This window comes from Accipiter gentilis, chromosome 15, assembly GCF_929443795.1.
Source record: "Accipiter gentilis chromosome 15, bAccGen1.1, whole genome shotgun sequence".
In the NCBI taxonomy this organism is placed as follows: Eukaryota; Metazoa; Chordata; class Aves; order Accipitriformes; family Accipitridae; genus Astur; species Astur gentilis.
The window spans coordinates 23438009-23458614 of record NC_064894.1 but is presented as its reverse complement, the minus strand read 5'-3'; the positions used below and the strand labels follow the sequence as shown (position 1 = coordinate 23458614).

General features: G+C 37.4%; 1 protein-coding gene across 6 annotated transcripts in view; it reads right to left on the bottom strand.

Moving 5' to 3' along the window:
* HS3ST5 (heparan sulfate-glucosamine 3-sulfotransferase 5) overlaps nt 1-20606 on the bottom strand; it is a 198018-nt gene that overhangs the window by 130379 nt on the left and 47033 nt on the right. Inside the window, exon 2 of one of the 6 annotated variants that reach the window (XM_049817750.1) lies at nt 11804-11904. The exons of 4 other annotated variants lie outside the window; for them this stretch is intronic. The gene's annotated coding sequence lies outside the window, so the exon portion shown is untranslated. Of the gene's footprint in view, nt 1-11803; nt 11905-15577; nt 15649-20606 lie in introns of those variants that run through there. One more of the 6 variants, XM_049817752.1, reaches the window with a different exon arrangement.

The window sequence follows — 20606 nt, the reverse complement described above, 5'->3', positions numbered from 1 at the left end:
AAAGAGAATGTATTGTCTGTAACATACACAGGATGCTCATACGGACACTGGAACTTGGATGAACATTGTTATTAATAAAGTGAAAGAAAGAAGTTGGAAATGCAGATTACACCACATCTGTACACGCAGATTCAAAATTTATGCAGCTTTTCCGATTTTTTAATTTCAGCTCTTAAGTGTTCATATAGCAGCTAAGTATCAGTGAGTTCTTCCACCTTTGTATGGTCAGATAAAACCTTTTCTTTCCAATGGGAGAGCTGCTTCTGTTATCTGTGCCTCTGCCACCTTGAGAGAAGGCTGCCAAAATACAGCCTGTGTGAAATCACATACTTGAGAGATCATTTCAAAGCAAAAGCAAGTTATGAACGCTGTTTCCTGAATATTATGGGGCAACTCCTATTGTGAACACACAGATACAACAGTCCAGAAACTACAGTGGCTGTTAATTTAAGCGATGCGTTTGAACTTCTAATGCCCTAATTCTTGAGATCCAGAGAAACTTTTTCTCTGTAAGCTCTGAGGGCTTGAGTCAGTTTAAACTGAGTTATATCTTAGCAGGATCTGTATTTAGGGTTGCTCAGATCTCGGTCTCACTGTTCAGATTTATACTATTAGGGTTTTTTCACCCATAAAGTTATGTAGGTTTTTTAAACAACATAAATCTGATCGAAGACATAATTTATGGCAGACCTAGAAAATTTTTTATCATGCTAATCCGTACCATGTTGAGATGACCTATCCACTTGCCTTTTAAATTTTTGAAATACTTCATTACTTAAAAAAAAAAAAGGGGTCTTTCTTTATAAACCTATAGACATTATTAGATTCTAAATGACATTGAGAGTGATCTAGTCATGTCATAAACACCTCTGGTGGTATCACAGACATTTACAAAAGGCTGGCAGGTAGATCTGGCAGGTAGACCAAATGTAGGTTGACAGTGGAAAGCAAGGTGAAATTTGTAACTTGATCTGAAGCTCATTGATCTTCTTATTCTGAATCTCTGAAGCCATTTAGTTCAAGAGACTTTAGATTGGCCTTATAAAAGACATTATTTAAAAAACCCCAGCAAACACCCACCTTTGCACTGAGGTATTTATAACATGAAATAAAATATTTAAGAAATGCATGGTATACATCATCTTTTCAATGTGTCCCAGCCACGTGAGTTATGATAAATATCAGTAGAAGGCTATCTATAATATTATTTGCTTTGCTGGAGTATTTTAGTGTTACTAGATTCACTCTGGCCTCTCCATGTAGCAAGGTCACTGTTACAGGAGAGTCTCAGGAAACAAGGACCCCTTCTGACACCCAGCAGGCAGGTGTTCAAAGGACAGGGAAAAGCTTGGAAAGGAAAGCACTTTGACCCCAACAGACTACTCTTTACATTGTTATCAATTATTAAAACTGGAGGTGGCCCTTGAGAATCAGAGGACTATAACTGGGTTCCTGAAAGCTCCCACTCTTTTACTCCCCAAAGAAGAAACAGGAGATATCAATGAATCTCATTATCATCAGCAGTGGAAATTTTCACTGCATTAGTCTTTACCTGGACTGGTGACTTGATACCTTCTAGAAATACAACCACATTGCAGAAAATCATATAAAAATCAGGTACTGCAATAGCTGAATGACAGCTTTCATAAGGAAACACAAATCTAGTCTATTTTAAAAACTTTCTGATTTCAAGACAATATTGCTATATTACAGAGATCATTTTAAACAGAATGACTTACCTGGTAAATCTTTCTTCCTCTTTTTACTGTGTGATCCGTGACTTATGCAAGTACACAGCAATTAAGCATCAGCACTATCCATTCTGCTTAGCTGACAACAACGCACCTGGTCTAAAATCTGTAAAGCCAGTCACCCACCCCACTCTGTCGCCCAAGCTGAATCACAAGAATTCAAACTTGTCTTTTTTTGCAGCAGCAGCAGACGGACTATTATTGATGGAAACAAGCAGCTGTTGATTTGTCACTGACCCCAGGGAGAGTACACAGAAATTTGATTCAGTCTCTATAGCCTCCTGCCTCTGAAACCTTGTTAAAGGTTTGCACAGATGTATAATATTATGCAATCTCTAGGGTAGGACATGGTTTTGTAAGATCATTTCTGAGATGTTCCGAGCTTTGGCCAAAGATTAAACATACTGGAGAGGTCTGTTCTTTAACTTCAAATTAGTAATTAGTGTTGTTGTTTATAAACACTACATGCATGGTGTTCTCTAAACCGGCAGAAGGAAAAGCTACGAAAACAGGAGCTGAAAAAAGGATACTAGACTGAACACACCACCTATGGTATTCTAGACTTCATAATACTGGGGATTTTTGAGCCCTCAGTAAAATGTGTGCATATCTAGATTCTCTAGTGCAGGGTGCAGGGTTTTGTTGGGTTTTTTTGTTTGTTTGTTTAATGCTATTTTACAGTTTTGGAGTTTTTTAGTTGTAAGCTTATGTTCTAATAATAGGCTATCTAGCTCCAATAACATTTTAAAATACAAGCCTGCTCTGTTTAGACTTTTCCAAGCTGCTTTAAGTATGGTTTTAAATGAAATAACAAACTACTTTATCCTGTTAAAGACTGACACATGGGCCAACGTCAGTATTATTTGACCCCTTAATTTGTGGTTTCTGCCTTAGGCAGTGTCCTCTGGTTTGATGCTGTTCTAAACTGTGAAACTTTTGCACATCCAACAGATCTCACAACACCTAAAATTCAATGTATCTTGAACACAAACATATTAGAAAATAAAGCCCTTGAAGTGTAGAATTTCACAGAATTTATTTCAAATGTCGCACTCAGATATAGTTGGAAACTGCTAATTATTTAATGTGGGAAACTTTGAACATTGCTTTTCCTCCTAAATGTAGTTGGATATACTATCTGTGTTTTGTTTGAAGACCAATAGGGCAAAAGTTTTCCTATGGTTTGGGGAGGACAGGTGGATAGTTTTCAAAAGATGTTGTAATAACAATTACACAACTTTACCACAAACAGAAGACTGAAAAACAGTTTGGATTTCCATTTCCTCAATGATTAGGAAAAAAATTATTGATCAAAATAGTATCAGGCATCTTAGGCATAATGCCAATATTTTCAAGGAAGAAAAATTGATTGAATATTTATTTCCAACTAGTAGCGATGACCTTGCTAAGAAGAAAAATCTCTCCTTTCTCTTACTGCTATTTCAACATTATATGCACTAGGGTAAGGAAAGTTCTGTAACAGTAGGAATATTGATGGTTTAAGACTGGGAGGAGTAGGATAATTGGAGACAGCTGGGTTACGCAAGCAGTACAGTGGCTGGTGGAATTTCATGAACCATTCAATTGCTTCTACAAGTTTATCAATGTACTGGAAGTTGCAAGTATTCTTCTACACGTCTGTTGGATAAAGGTCTACTTCTAGCCATTTAAAAATTCAGAGCAACGCTTTCACTCAAATTTGGAGTGCCTGAATCAAACATTTCACAGCATTCTATGACTAATTAAATCGTTTTAGAACATGAGGCTTCTGCTCTTCTCTTGTCTTTCTTAGAATGTTTTTGAAGCTTCCTTCTTATTTTCTATACTGTATTTCCCCTTTGGATTATTTAAATCTCTTGTAACTTTATGGTGCCTGGTGTGTTAGGATCATGCTGAACTTTTCAATAGTTTTCCTATTACAAAAGTGTAGCTTAAATATTATAACAACCATCATATCCTTGTTCTGAATAGAGAGCACTAACCACAGAGATCACCAATTACTGTTCACGGTCTTAGCAGAAACCAAGAACCTACACCAACCTCTGCAATGCACCATTGGCTCTACTCTCTTTCACTGGAAGAAAAATGCAATTTGCTTCAGAAATAGTGACTCCTTGATCATAACTGTTTTATTGCTTTTTATTCCAAAAAGAAGTAAAATATGCCCAAATCATTTTTGCGAGTAGAATATAAATCCGTAATACTGACAGTTGCAAAAGAGACTTCCTTTGTGTAACTGTAGCTATCTTGTAGAAACTAAATTGCCAAACAAATCAATGGGTAATTTTCCAGATACAGCTAGAAAACTGAAATGTGTGCTCTGAGCCCTAGATTAGATTTTGATCATGCCCTGGATTTTGAAGAAAAGATTAAAAGATTAATATTCTTTTATCTGTGTTCCTGTCAGAAGAAAAGAATGTGGAAGAAGAATGGAAGCAGACAGAATTCTTCCTTTAGTCAATATTTGCCAAAAAATTAGATAACACAGAACTAAGCAGACAGCAAAATATGGTTTACCATTTTACAAATTAAAATAAATGTTTATTGCTTTAGGCTGTAGGTAATATAATTTGAATCTCATTTGTATATACCAAATTAAATAAGTTGTAACAAGTGAACAGGATGAACAGGAAAGTCAGATATTTTCTCATGGGATTTATCTTACTTTTCTGCCCCTTTTTTTCCTGTTATTCCTTCTGATATAAGTACAACACGGAACAGTCTGTCTTTCACATGCCACTGTGAATCTTAAGGTTTTCATTTAACATGATTCATTTTAATGTTTGCTATGAGTTTGATGAGCGAGTAGTGGTCGAGTGCATACAGTTTGCTAATGAGTATCCAACCGACAAATACATTAAAAAAAGGAATTCAGTTTTTGTTTGCTTGCTTGTTTTTCCTAAGAACTACGATCCTAAAGTTAAAGGAAAATTAAAAAAGAAGAAAAACGTGCCTCGAATGAATCATCCCAACCAGAGTTATCTTTTAGATGATGAAAGAAATCTTCCGCTGTAACTAACACTTAGGCTCAACCCATTATTCTGCCTTGTACTTTGTGTCATCAAAGATATCAAGATAGAGTAATGACTTCAGAGACCAGACTGAAAAAAAACGTGGGGGAAGTTTGTCAGATTTTGGTGTGGCTGGACTTTGACTGCATCAACAACAAATCAATTACATGGTCCAATGCAGATCTAAAGTCTGAAAAGCCTTGATTTCAATTACTTGCATCTCACCTCTGGACAATGGGATGTGAAGCTGATTCACAAAAAAAAAAGGAGATTGAGTGGTTTGCCTGTGAAACAGGCCACCTGAGTTTGGAGCTATCTTCTTTTAGACAAGTCCCAAATGGTAGCAGGTATATCTGATACCAGACAAGAGACGTGACGCTGCAGCTCTCCCAAAGAAAAAAACATCTCAGTATTTGGAACTTCTCTGTCCCATACAGTACTGCTCAGCAAGTACACACAAACACTAGAAAATTTCATTCCGATACATCCAATTCAGTGTGTCTAGCTTGACTGAATAGAATAGAGGTTTCCAATAGTGATCAATCTCGAGTGTTTTGAAGGAATACAATCCACTTCAGCTACATATTCACACACATCCATGTACGTGTGAAAAAGCAAAAGATCGTTTCTTCTATGATGTCCTCAATTTAAAGTGGATAACTTCTAAAATTATGCAAATGTTAAACAAATTAATTTTATCTGGCTATTTTGTTTTGTTTGAAGCTCAGTTATGAATTTGAAAAGAAGTAAATTTTTTTTTTTAATATTACATTTGCAAAGTATTTTCTTTACATCTTCCAACCACAGGTAAATAAAAATATTCAGATGTGCTTGTATATTTTGTGTAACTTTATTATGGCTTTATAGGAAAAAACCTCTCATTTTTTAAAACATCATATGACATATTGTCATAAACTTCACTAAAGCATTTCCTTCTCTCCATAGGGCCTGCTGTAAGAATAAAATTAAATACAGTGTCTTCTTCAGAAATCTGTGCTGATTTCTGCTCATCTTTCTGTTATCATCCTGGCATTATATCACTCAATATTTTTGTCCGAATATTGAACTTTTTTGTCTTCCCAGAATCATCTACTAGTAGTTTTCTCTCTTTTTTAATATCAGCTATTGCTTGTCAATCTTATTACAAATGTGCTTAATAGCTCCTTTTTTTTCTGAGAGAGAGAGGGGCTTTGGTGTCCCTCCTAACTGTAGCTCTGTGGTCTTTTGCTTTGTTCCCACACTTTTTTCATGGTAATCCAATCTATTTTTCCCTTTCCTTAGTTTTTCTGCTTGTCTGAGAGTCATTAAACAGCTTGTGATTTAGCCATATTGGACCCTTTCTGTATTTCCTTAGGAATGGAATAATTTGAACCTCTCCTTTTAAAATTGCTTGTTAAAGGAACTGCCTGTTCTGCATAACTCCTTTCCCCTTAAGCTTACTTCTCAAATCTCAGTGTTTGCTGAATTTGCCTGCTTATTTTTGTTTTGCTGTTCTGCTCCCTGTGCTCTCTTCTGAAAAGCTGTGAACTCTGTCAATTTGCTGTCATTCTCATCCAAGTTGTCTGCAGCCCTCATTATATCAGTGAATATCTTTCTGTTGGCTGGAATCAGTCCAGAAAAGTGTCTCCCTCTAAATCCTTTCTTGAAGTTTTGTACCCAAATCTTCTCACACCATATTCTTAGAAACAGCTAGACATCTTATCCCTGCAGCATGCTCTATCCACAGTCAAAATCCCCAATTGCCACTGGGTAATTCTGCCACACACTCATAAAAAATACTCACAGAAAGTCTCATCCACCTGACCTGTATTGGGTCTATTGTCTTCTAGTGATCCAGGTCTGAAGTCAAAAGGAAGCAATTGTGATGTACCAGACAAAGAACATTCCCCTTATACCACTGTCTGTTGTTAGACAAACTTTAACCTTTTATTGTAATATTTATGTCATATGAATTAAGAGGGGTAATTGGTATGTGTCTCTTATACCAATTAAATCGTATTTTGGCCTTGTAGCAAGACTTCCAGCGCTTGTTCTTTACTGCTGTATTTTCTGCATTAGTATGTTTTTATGTATCTTAGATTTTCAGTAGACTGATCTATTATCATCCTTCATGTATGTCTTATGACCCTATTCTCATTACATTTTTCTTTCCTACTTTTTGTAGTTTTGTGCGGATTTCTGCTGTTTATCATTACCTTGGGGCTTCTGTTCCTCAGGTCTCTCTGTCCTTTACCTGTAAAACCCTTTTCATAAGCTTTGTAAAGATGTTCCTTTCTTCTTTTTCATCCCTGCCCCCACTGCTCATGGAACTTCATCTCAGGTATGTCAAACTGAAGTCCTCTTAGTAGCATCCTCTGTGCAGCCACACACCTGTCTCCAGTCTGCGGGTGTCTACCTGCATGTTGAACACCATCCACTACATACGGTTAGATTATGTATTGACTTTCACATCTTTACAATAGTTCTAGATTTAATTACTTAGAGTTTGATTTTAATATATTCCACAGTCAGAATGCTCTCATATTTTTACGCACTAGGCAAAAGTTTCAGCCACTTTTACGTCATCAGGATTTTATGACCATTAAATTTGATTACATTTGTATTTGTCTGATACTCTCACAGTCTTCCGAACTCTGAGATAATCACGACAATACGTTTTATCAGAAGATCCAAAGTCAACTGATTAGTCATCAGATCATCAATAAAAAAATAACCAGTGTTACTAGGCTTAGTATCAATTGTTTGAAATGCTAAAATATATGCACATTCTAAAACTGACAGGTGCAATATAGTCATCATAAACTATGATGAGAATTCCCAGAAAAAGTTGAAGTTTTGATGATTTTAATGTGATTTATCCATCCCCTAGCAAGATGGCAGTGCCAAAGATGGCATTTTTTATAAAGCATAGGTCAAATTCTAAAGTCTTGACTTGGTTTTAAGGAGAGATATTGAGTTCAGAACCTGGTTCAACAGTAAATTTGCGATGTTAGGTACAGTATACCTGTGACACTTGCTCTGTCACCTAAAATTTTAAGAGAAGAACCTAGAACAAAGAATTAAATGTTAAGTTACTGTGTGAGCCTTTCGAGTAGGTATTACTAATTAGCAGAATACACTTCCTTCCTTCTACTTGCAAAACCTAAAGTTTCTTAATTCTCTCGATATCACTGTATGTATTCTTCACTTTCAGACTGCTATGAGTTTTTTTTATTTCAGCTATACTGGAAAATATTTATAAAGACCAAGGACATCACGTAGTTTGAATGAGTAAATCAAACATGCATTTGATTCAAATTCAATTCTCTGCCCTTAAAAATTGTAACTGTCCTTAGTTAGGGCTTTAACTTAAGACTATTTTGAAAATTCAGCTAGTAGAGAGAGTTTCTGACAAGTTACAGGGTACTTTCTATTAATCAGAAGTTTATCCCTACCCTCCTGCTTGTAAAGAGAGTAGTAGCCTGTGCTCTGCCTACCTGAACAACTATGTGCAGCGCAGCGATTGTCACTAGGAAAAGGCCATCTCCCTGATGTAAATACAAAAGAAAAAGAGCAAGAACTTCTTAAAGAAGGACGCTTAATCTCAGAGAGGCCTTCTTCCCTCACCCAGCATAGTAGAGTCTTGTTGTAGATCTCATCAGGGTATAATAAAATGAACTCCTTTGTAAGTAGCAAATTGTCTCTGTGCTGCTCTGAATACAAGGCGTACTAAGTTAAAATGGACTACAAATGAAATTACAGGTATTCGCTCCAGCTTTCGATCCTTATTCAATGTTCAAAATACATCTACTCCTCTGCTTACATTATTTTTTCTATTCAGAACTGATCTTGGCTTTCAGTTTAAAGTAGCAAGGATCAACTTCTGTTAGAAAAGATAAACGGCACACTTCTTGACAGTCTTCATGAGTGCAGAAATTACTGAAGCCTCTCTGTGGTGGTGCAGCTTTCCAGCTTACACTTATTTGTTACTAAAATCCAGTAGCTAATTGCAAATCATGCTTCCTTTTAACCTTCCTTCTGTTCTCTCTTTCATACACGTGTATAATGTCAACATGTTGATGTAAGACATACATAAATCCTCTCCTGTAGTTAGCTATTGCTATTACATTTTCAGATTCAATCTAATTGACATTCAAAAAGCAGCCTAGAAAGATGTGTTAAACACTACATGAATCAGCTTTTAAAAGTGCTCACTGTACCAAAAACAATAACTGCGGTATATCGTGCTGGGGGCTTAAAAAGACAAACACTTTGTTATTGTGGTTTTTGTAGGCTCAGAATAATTAGCAGCTGATTAGACTTAGAAAGGAGGATTCAAAGATTTCTTCCGGATACAATTATAAAAACATCATTAAAGGAATAAAGTATAATTCTAAATGCCCTCTGCAAACTACACTTTTCACCTTGAACTTTGCATAAAGCTGGGCCCGCGTTAAGAAGAACCTAATCAGATAAGACAGCAAACTAAGGAAAAAGTGTTTTAACCAGCCTTTTATATATTGATACACAGTCAGCCCTCAGAAAACCTGCTTAACTGAGAAAATACTTATGTTGTATATCAGTTTAATATTTAAAGAAGCCCACATTGTCAGTATAACATGCTAGATTTGAAACAATGTATTCATGTTCTTTGGTTGCCCATGTTAAGTAGGAATCTGCTTTTATTAGCAAGCAATCGCAATGACCACCGTTTACCTCTGTATTTTTTTCAACAGCCCTATAGCAGCAACTAGGAAGAAGGAATCCTTGTTACTACTCTGCAACAGTGAAAGTAACATTTCTCTTCAAATAGACCATGAAAGGTAGTTTGAAGAAGCAGCAGTGGAGTACTGAAGAACAAATCTTGGAAATTTATGGATTATATGTCATTATAAATAAAAACATAAATTAAAGCATTTTTTAGTAGGAATGTTCTTCTATTGATTAATATTTTAAAAGTAATTAAGGCAACGGAACAGTTTATTGCTTTATGAACAAGTTATTTTAAGGGTAAAATTCAACCTTTGAATTTAGTCAGAACAATATGAGAATCCTAAGCAGAACTGGACTTTGATTCCTAAAGCTATAAGCTCACAGGGGGATGCTAATGAACAGTTCTTCACTACAGAAACAATTTTTTCTTCTGGTATAAAGCCTACTTGAAATAATACTGTAAGAATGTATATCTGGATCTGAAACTGATTTTTTTTTTTTCTTATTACACAATGCAACATTGCCATAGAGAAATACTACGTAAGTACAGATTCCTTTTTGTCAGTTCAGCAAAAAAGCCTACACCCGCAGTATTTCAACAACCTAGACATTTTTTTAATCTTATTGTACGTATAATCAGTCTTAGAGAAGGCAGTAACTCTGTAGGACTAGCTAACAGTAATACCAATCTAATTTTAGCAAAAGCTTCAAAGGAAAGAAATGGTAAATCAGTGACTATGGCTCGCTATTGCTTTCCATATGTACAATCCACTTTTCCCAAGCAAACCAGACTTGAGGACAAATGTGAAACATCAGCCACCTAAATAATGATCATAACATTTAGCTGTTGAGATTGCCAGCAACATGAAGCCAACTACTAAGAAAAAAAGAGCACTTCATTAATCATTCATGCAAGATTATATCTGATACGAAGTTATATGTATCTTCTGGTACATGCATTTGTTGTATTTTGACTAAAATTAAGTAGTCTGAACACCAGAACAAGGGTTAGGCTTTCAGATGTTTATAGGGATTAAAATTTTAGATGAAAAGCGGAGAAAAGAAAGCCAATGTTTACAATAAAAACTGGAATTGAGGGGCAAGGAGGATTTCAGGTGTTGGTCTCTGCAATATTACTCCTATTTCTAGCACAACAAAGTGTCTAAAAGCGCCAGCATCAGAATCCAGGTCTACCCTGTGAAGGCATCCTTAGCCTCGGATACCCAAATTACGCTCTGGGCGAGGATTTCCTCTCGGTCCTTGTCCTCCCCTGGGACTCGTGTTGTTTCCCTCACAGCTGAATGGGTCGAACAGGAGGAGGGAGAGACCTTAAGAGGAGAGTTGGGGCATGCTGGGCCCTATCTCAGGGAGAGACTTGGGCTCCGCCTCAAGTCTCCAGCTGCCTTCGGGGAAAGACACAAGGCAAGGTTTGCTCAATATTTTGCTTCAGACGCCGCTGTGCATGCCTTGCGTTTCCTATTCCCACGCCCCCCCCCCCCCCCCTTGTTGTGCAGTCAGTGTGTTTCTGTCAGATTTAAGGAAAATCAAGTTCATTCTATTGATTAAAATAATGACCCTTTCTCTAGTTCTTTTTTCCAGCGTGAGTACTTATTCACTGTGCTGAGTTTACTTGAAGCCAATGGGTCTAGTCACACGAATGAGAATGAAGCGTGACCGAACTATACCGCAAGCCCAGCAGTCACAGCTTTACAAGCCTTCAGGTTTGGCTCGTGAAAGGCCCTACAGACGAGACGGCATCGTCGGCACATGCGTTATTTAGTACAAGGAACGAATAACATCTTGCTATTGCTTATAAGGGGGTTCAAGACCCCTCTGATGGGGCAGCTGCACGCAGTGACGCTGCAGCTTTCCCATTCCTGCCCCCGCTACGGCGCAGACTCGCCTGCTGCTGCTCGTATGACAGTTTGCTGAACCGGTGCAGCTCATTCGTCCAGCAAGAAGAGCAAGTAAAATTCTGGCAGGTTAGTGAGCTGAGTGAGAGCACTGCGAGGCTGGAGGTGCACCAGAGCTCGTACAAGGGAGGGAGCAGGAGAAGTGGAAAAGTGGGCAGGGAGCAGCTGAGGCTGGGGCAAGAAAGAGGCTGATAGTTTGGGAACCACAGCTTTCGTGATATCTGTGTGGTTACATTGGTTCAGCCCCACCATCCTCCTGCCATCTTTCACCCATCATATTATGACCTCCTGACTACTATCTATTTGAAATTTAACTTCTGATCACAAACCCACTGAGAACAGAAAAGCAAGTAAGGGGCTGATGCTGTGCTGAGGGACCTGCACACTGCGGTTTAACATTAACCATGCCATTTAGAATAGCCCAAACACTATTCACCTTCTCTACATTTAGCCACTTGTTCCAGTTTGTCCTTGGAGATTTCTCTTCTCTCAGTTATGCTGATTCAGCTCTTCACATGGCTGTGCTCTAAACTGGACCTGCAAAATGAAGTGCTCAAAAAAAAAAAAAGAAAGAAAAAGTCTTGCCTTTAAATAAAAACATGCTATTTCACCAGTCTGATTTATAGTCAGAGGAAAAAACTGCTGAATTAGCATAAATAAACGTCAGGGCTCAAAGGGAGGCAGGAATGCGTGGCCACTTGTGGGGAGGGAGGGACACATCTTACACGTGTTATGCTCTTGACAGAATAGGAGCATGAAGAAACTACAGGCTTAGTTCTGGCATCAGTTTAGACTTGCGAACAGTGTAGACAGGCAGCAGATTAGACTACTTACGGAGGTTGTGAAGTCTTCTTCAGTGAAGGTTTCTAAGAACAGATTAGACATGAGCCTGTCAGGATGTGCATAGCTTATCTGAGCTTTGGAGGTGGGGTGCTATGGCCTTGTTTTCTATCAGTTGGTGCAGTGTTTTGAAATATTGTCAATATTTGGTTATATCTATATTCTCAGTATATTTTCAAAATAATAATAAAAAAGTTTATTTATGTAGTTTTGTCTGAAGCAACTAAAATGCGCTACAGTGTTGTACCATTTTATGGGTCCTCTATCTCCATGAAGATTCCTTTTGGCAAAATGATAATCAAGCCATAAAGCAATACCTGCTTCATCTTAAAGCAAAAAAATCTAAAACATTTTGAACTTGAATATCCATATTTATGTGTACTTGGCTTATGTCAATGTCAGTAGTATTAAACTGTAGAAACCGATTGTAATGAAGCAGGCAATTTGGTATATGCTGTCCAAAAGCCAGCTTTACAGAGCTGACTGCACTGCAATTGTTAAATGCCATACTGGGTGTTCATTTCAGGTAGCTTGGAGCTGAATTACAGGCTCCAAGTGGAGATAGGCGGTTCCTGGAAAAACAAGCTACTTTGGAGGCTCCCAGATATAGGTATTCGAAATATTCCAAATAACCACAATAGAGTAGGACAGAGTTAGCCATTTCAATGTTTCACCTAAAGAGGTTTGAGCTAATTTGGACATGCACTCCACATTTCACAGCTCTCATGTAGGAGTTTATGAAGCACAGAAGAGTGCCTTGTTTGAAAATCTAATCCTTTTCCAGCTGGATTTTTTTCTCTAGAGACCAAATCTTTACATAATCAAATTATTACTATTTTTTTTAAACAGGACTTATTTGGACACGTGGAAATAGAATGAAGCTGTGTCAGGGGAAGTTCAGATTGGACATGAGGAGAAGGTTCTTCACTGAGAGGGTGGTCGGTCACTGGAACAGGCTCCCCGGGGAAGTGGTCACAGCACCAAGCCTGTCAGAGTTCCAGGAGCATGCGGATGATGCTCTTGGTCATCTGGTTTAGCTTTAGGTAGTCCTGCAAGGAGCAGGGAGTTGGACCTCATGATCCTTATGTGTCCCTTCCAACTTCAGATATTCTATGATTCTATAATTATTTTGCAAGTGAAACAGACCTAGTCACTTGAGGCTCTTTTGGATTCTTAAGACACAGTTGCAGGAGTGCTAGATATTTAAAAGTCATATATGAATGCCAAATCAGCCAGCTATAAAGTTTGGACTTCTTCCATATAAATAACGGAAGTAATTTCATATCCTTTTAGATATTAAGTATGTCAGCATGAAAAGAAGTTGGATATTATTGATAAATTAGGTGATGAAAAAATAAACACTCTCCAGATTTTAGAACAGTGTAAGCTTCCTTGTGCCCCATTTTTTACACTGCTTACATCTTACCTAAAAATACAGACTTCCATTTGCAGTATCATATTCTTGTTTACTGAAACAGTTTGTACTAAGTTAGAGACTGAAGGAATAAAAGCCAAAAGGAAACAGATTCATAAAGCCAAAAAGCCTGAATACCACTCTTGAGCCATTAGATGCCAAGGGGAAGGAAAAAAAAAAAAAAAAAAAAAAAGAGTGAAAGAAAGAAAGAAAGAAAGAGAATAAACAACATTATAAGTGGGGCAGGATCATTGCCCCAGTCTTTTCTCATGTGTACAGCATTTCAAAAAGCAACAGCATATTACACATTTGTGCCAAAGCTACTAAGCCATTCAAAAGACTCCATAGAGAGCTGATCGATTCTTTTTATGTCTTCTGCATACTCATTAACTCTACAGCAATTAATCAGGTGATAGTCTGAACTTTGCTTCAATCACAGAAAATGTAAAGTTGTCTAAATCTTTCCATCATAAAATCTTAATTTCAGTTGTTTGCAACCTTCCCAAATTTGAATAATAGGGGCTTAGAGCATTCATGCAAAGTATCTGGCTCAGACTGTAACATTTTGGTAAATTCCAGCCATTTCAAAGAAAGCAACTTGGGAAACAACAATGCTGAAAACCCCCACCAAAAATACAAATTAGAAACCCCCAAACAATACCTGTGGGAACAACTTATTTTCTAGATTTCAGAGTCCCTAGTGTTTTGGGAACAAGACCCCCAAATCTTGTACAGGTATAACCTTTGTGCCAAAGATATGTCTTTTACCTTTTCTTACATCCAAACATATATTTTCATGGGAAAAAGGATTGACTGGGTACCAGTGGTTTTCAGACATATATTCAGCAGAAATACCTGGAAAGACAATGATGAAACAGATATGGGGCCAGGAGTCTAAGAAGTTGAGAGATGGAACAGGACAAAAAAGTTGAAACGGGATGGCCAAGACAACCTGAAAGCTGAAGATGCTGAGGGAAAAGAAAGAAAGGGCAAAATGAGATAAGAAAAACAGAGACTAGATGGGTGAAGAGGTAGCTAAAAGGTAAGTGGTCAGGGAAACTACTACTGGAGGTGGCCTGAGAAAGACATTTCACAATGTGATAGGACATGAGTATAAACCAGGATAACAGAGACTTACAAGTTTGATGAGGGGCAAGCAACTGAGATGGTCTAGCAAATAACATTGAGAAGTTTGGGGGAAGGGCCTGAAACGACCGTCGAAGTATTTGTGAAATCACCTGGCAATCTGTGCTTGTTTCTCCTGTAATGCTGATCAATACTGATCATGACAACTCACTTTCACTATCAGTTGTATAGCACTACAGTACTCTCACTATCTGATGTATACAAACATTTCCTCAAGTAAGAAATATTTGGAAGGGAGTCTGGAGTGGCTCAGCTCTGCTGAGGTACTCTCAAGCATCTGATGCCGTAAGATCAGTTATTGAAGGATGCAACATACTATCCTTAAATTTTATTTCTGTTTTCTTTTTTAATAGGAGCCTTGCCTGGTTCAGTGGCAGACCTGCTGTAAGAATGGCTCTGGAACATGCAGAGGAGAAGACAGAGCTGCAGGAGCTTTTGCTCCACCTCCTATGGCAGACGGAAGGAGCTTAGTGATAAGGCAAATGTTTCCTGAAGTGGAACAGAACATATTTTAATGGTAAAGCCACTCTGGAGATATGACGAAGTGACAGAACTTTCGTGTAATGCTGTAAGAGTTGTTTAAATCACATTAATCTCTGCTCATTTGTTCCTTATTTTCCTGGTACCAGATTTGCAGAAATTCTGACAATTGCAGGTGCAGAAAATGCAGAGTTTTGATTACTTAAACTGCTGCATAATGTTGCAAAAAACCCTAGTTCTTCAACATCTCAAACTGGACTTCCAAAATTGGTGGCCATTTTTAATTTTAATCTCCATATATATCACTTATAAAACAGAAATAATACTCACTTCTCATGGGACATTATGAAGGAGAAACATTGATATTTGTGAATCAGTCAGGCAAAATGGTCATGAACATCTGAGTAGAGAAAAACACAAGGAAAACCACACCACTATATTCAGAATAAGCATAGCTAGTGCACAGTTATTACTGGGTAAACACATACTGAACCATGAAGACAAAGAACTACACTATGCAGCTGCATATGATGCTCTTCTGTGTACTGGAAGACTCCATGGAAAACAGGCTGTGACTGTGTGAGCCCTGTGTGCTGATACACACCCTGGGGAACTGAATTAAGATGTCATAAACATCTGTAATTCTGACATTTCCCAGAATACCATTCCTCTGTGTAGAAGTGTTTTGTGTGTATATATTTGTGTGTATGTGCTTCTGTACAACATACCTGTATGTGTAGATGTCTAAGCTGGTGTTTATGTACAAGTGCAATAACTGAGATGTATATATTTCTAGTGTCCTCTTCAGACTTTAATGATAGGACAAATCACATGTCAGAATAGTATCTCAAAAGAAATCACTACTATGTCCTGATTAAATCCCTCTCCTCCATTCAAAGAAACACATTTCCAATATTCAGTGGTTCTCATGGACTCCAATATTAATCATCTTCACTCTACAATTCAGTATTTCCAGCAGAGACCAAAACCACCTAGCAACCTAGAGCTTAATTTTGAAGTTATTTTAGGATATGATAACAGGAACGGGAATTTTTTTGTGTGCAATGGCCACAGTACAAAGTAGCATCATCAAAATCTTAACTGGAAATTAAGCAAGTGGCTGTTACTGTAGACAAACTACAGGAATCTTCGACTGGCATACATGACAAATTAAGCAGCTACCAAATCAAGCTGATTTAGTCACGGGAGACTATCTTGTGGCTTTGAGAAGTTCAAGTGAGGCTCCCCTGCCAAGTGTATACTGCATGACAGCAGTAACACCGCTAGCATAATGACAGGTCCCTGTTATGGGAAGAAACAAGCACGGCTTGCTGAGCCTTAAAGCGTGAGGACACCCTTGAACTCATCTACAAGTTAATTTCTGTCCTTCATACAGCTGAGTAGCAGTACCCCTAAGGAAGCACTGTCTTCTTTAGCCTCCTAACTATTTGCGTTGTTCCTCTGTGCCTTCCCTGAATTCACAGAACAACATGAACTTTACAGTAAAGTAGGGAGGTACATTAAAAACTGCCTGCAGCTTTGGGAACAATTTAATGTTGGGTAATTTATTCAAACATTTTGCAGCTCAAAATAGTTTGGTCTCTCTATAAAGCAAAAAAGAATTTCCTTTCAATTAAGCATACCATAAAAATGACCGTAATATGAATATAGGATTTGCTAAAATTCTAGTTATCTGATCCCTGATCTCTATGCAATGTCATCAGTTTTGCAATTCACAAAAAGCTGTCCTTGTTTTGAACAGGTTGTATTATTACTACATTTTCACACATTCACTTTCAGTCACAACTGGGACATGTTGGCTTAAAGGGACTCCAAAGGCTGATCTCATAGACAGTCAGTATGTTCAGATAAAATTAGTTTTTTTCGCAGCTAATGTAGCCTGCCAAAATTCTTTCTATTAGCGGCATCTTGGCTTTTTACAATACTAATATCACAGTGCCCTATAATTAAAGGGCATTTATGTCTCCACATTGCCATTAGTATAAAATTGACTCGTATGGCCAAAAACATGCTAAGCATTTGGTTGAGCAAAAATAGCTGAGGGAAACTGAAACCATTAAGCTCCCTGGACTGTTAAAAACATTCTTAAGAGATTAAGGATTATGTTTAACTGTGCTCACATAAAGTATGCTGCATTTTAATTTTACGGAACTTGAATTAAAAATGACACAATTTAATTCTCACATAAGTTTTAAGCAGCCTATATTTTCTCTCCTTGAACTGTGGGATTCTGGACAGCATATGAGACTTCTGCATCGTTTTATGGAAAGTATGTCTAACTCACTTTAGCATCACTGCTTCCTCATGTGTCATTGATTTCAAGCAATTTAATGCCAGAAAGACCATTTGATCATCGAGTCTGACCTCCTGAATATCACAGCTCATTAAATGTCATCCATTTTCCAGTTTAGAACCTAATATTTTGACTGGACTGATTTTTGTTTTTTTTTTTTTTATCTGCAGGTGATTAACCTGTTGTGGGCAAGGCAAGAAGCTAGGCTGTCACAGTTCCTCAAAACCCTAGCAATAACTGAGAGTTGAACAAGCACGGCATGTGCAGTTAATCATACTATGGGACTCATACCACACAGTGCAGAGAAGTCTAATGATCTCTACTGACCTGTGGTGGGAAAAAACTCCTTCTTGGTCTCCTGACCAGTGTAGGGATAGGTACGTGAACAAGGCTGACCACAGAAAAGTATTCTTTATGCTGTTCCAAACTACCGGTCAGTAACAACTAGCATGCTATTCTAAAACCTCAAGAAGAGATGCCAACTAACTCCAAATATATGTGGTCCAGCTTTTCATCAGGGAAAAGTTCCTTTGTTCCTTTTTATGCTGTGCAAGGTTAAAAACCTCCCTTATTTTTGCATAGATCTGTATACATTTCTTTCTCAAGTGAGTATTTTAATCAGCTCGCAAAGCCTGTGATGACTTGCTTCATTTATCAAGTATGAAACGATGAACGATGCTATAGTGAATTTCTGGCTAAGTACTTAAGCTATTCATATAATTGCTAACTTTGGAATGATTCAACAAGTCCTATTTTTCTGCTTGTTTTACCATTTTTATTTTGACAATAGAGCCTTAAAGTCACTACCTAAAAGTAGCTAGAATGGCCACAATTAAAGCTGTTGGTTTAGACTTTGGGACTCGCCAACTGGCAAGGCTATTACAAATGTTTCAGGTTAGGATACAAAATCCCACTGGGTGAGATTCTATAAAATCATTGGCCAAAATTTCTTTATTAAAAAAAAAAAAAAAAAAGAAAAAAAAAAGAAGAAAAAGAAGAAGAAGAAGAAGAAAAAAAAAGACTAAACATCCCATGACAGTAGTTTAAACACAAATGAAAACAGCACTGGCTAACTTTTGATGAATGGTATTCATTGTTGTCAATGAACTCATTCTTCCACATTTTCCACGCTTCCTTCCAGGACAAAAGACTACCCATTCAAGGCAAAATTCAAATGAAGACTAGTTGTGTAAAAAGAGTTTACTATCTATAAATAGTTCTTAAGAATATCACAGTACAAATAGTTCCTGCATTTCTCAGAAATATTAAATTTACCCTTATTGTGATCCCATTAGCATCACGTGAAGGATACTAATCTGTATTACTAAACACCCAAGCAATGGTGACTGGCAAGTACAGCATTTTCATACATCTGAACTGAAAGGAGGAAAAGAAGATGACTACTACTGAGTCCTCCCTCTTTCCAAAAAGTACCTAATTTTGTACAGGTTATTCAAAGGTAAACATCACTTTAATTGCCAATGCTTTTTTTGGAGTGTAGGTTTTCTGAGATATGAGATGTACATGAAAATACAGTAACTCTTCAATGTTACGCAGTCAATTATAAATACATCCAGGAATGAATTAGAAATGTCAGGATTAGGGAATCATTGTATCAGACAATTATTTTCAACAAGGTAGAATAACTACAAGGTCTTGACTGTCTCTTCCATCGTGAAGACAGAGGATGCCTCTCTTTCGAACTTGATAAATGCGAGAACTGAGATAAAGTAGCTCATCTTTCAGAAAAACTGAGTAAAAGTTACTTGGAGTAATAACACTGTTAGCTTAGTCTGGCACCCTTCAGCGCAGGACAAAACAGTGAAGGGCAGGACTCCTGAGAAGGCATGCTGATGAAAGCAGTAGCCAATAAATCTTGGATAGAAATGAGGAAGAAATACACAAAAGTGCAAGTTCTTGCTAAAATCCTAAATTAAACATGTGTCTGAAGAGACAGGCTTGCTTTGAGCATTTTCTTCAACCACTGCAATTAAATTAAGCCTGTAGATTACCCTTTTAAAAAAATATAATTAAAAGAACCAACTAATTTTAGAGTTTTCTCTGTGCCATACGTATATATGTCAATTTATCTATGTGAAACCTGTCTTGCAGAGAATTTGAATAAAAATTTGGAATTCTCAGGATGCAGGACATGGGTATGGCCGCAGGCAAAAGGAGGACACAGCAGAGGAGATCAGAAGATCAGGTCTTATCAAAATAAGATCTTTATTTATTCCAGTAAAAACCAAGTTATAGATAGCTTATATGACAGGAGAAGTTAACCATCAGGACCAGAGCAGAACACTTAAGTGCTAATCTACAAAAAAAATTCAGCCACAACTTCCAAAGAAAAATATCTGCAGCCTAAATATTAGTCAACACAGAAAATTTTTTTATACAATTTTACACAGCCACTGCAGTTATTACTTTAACTGTTTTAGTGAGAGCAATATATTGGTATAAGCCCTGATAAGACCACTTACACAGTAAAATGTTTACTAAGGTCAGGGCCACTGCAAGAGTACTTTGTTCTGGAATATGAGAAGCAAAATGCTTCTCTTGAGAAAGCAACTTAAATCAGCAAAACTGTACTCCAGCCCCTATACCTTACTCTAGCACACCTTTCCTCTTCCTGTGATAAATATGTTATCTTGAGAGCCTGGCCGCACTTAACAGGTTTAGTGATAAGAGCTACACTGATAGAATTACATCAGCCACTCCTTTGTAGTACAGAAGTAGATCACTGACAAAACAGCTTTCTTTGCAGGCACAGCTTAAGCCAGCTCCTTGAACAGAATAATATGTGCTATCAAAATAATTTTTTTCTGGCTTTTGAACCAGCCCTTCTGCCTTCATTACGGTTGTGCTTAAGGGTGTTATACCTAGAGTGACCAGAAACATAGCATCCTTGCAGGTAGACTACTGCTGGCAAAAGCTTAATATTCTTGGCTTAACTGCTTCTTTACATGCTTTGAGGTGTTTTTACTTCTATAATTCTGTCAACCAGAGTGTGCACTCAGGTTTTTGGCAAATATAGCTATGCTA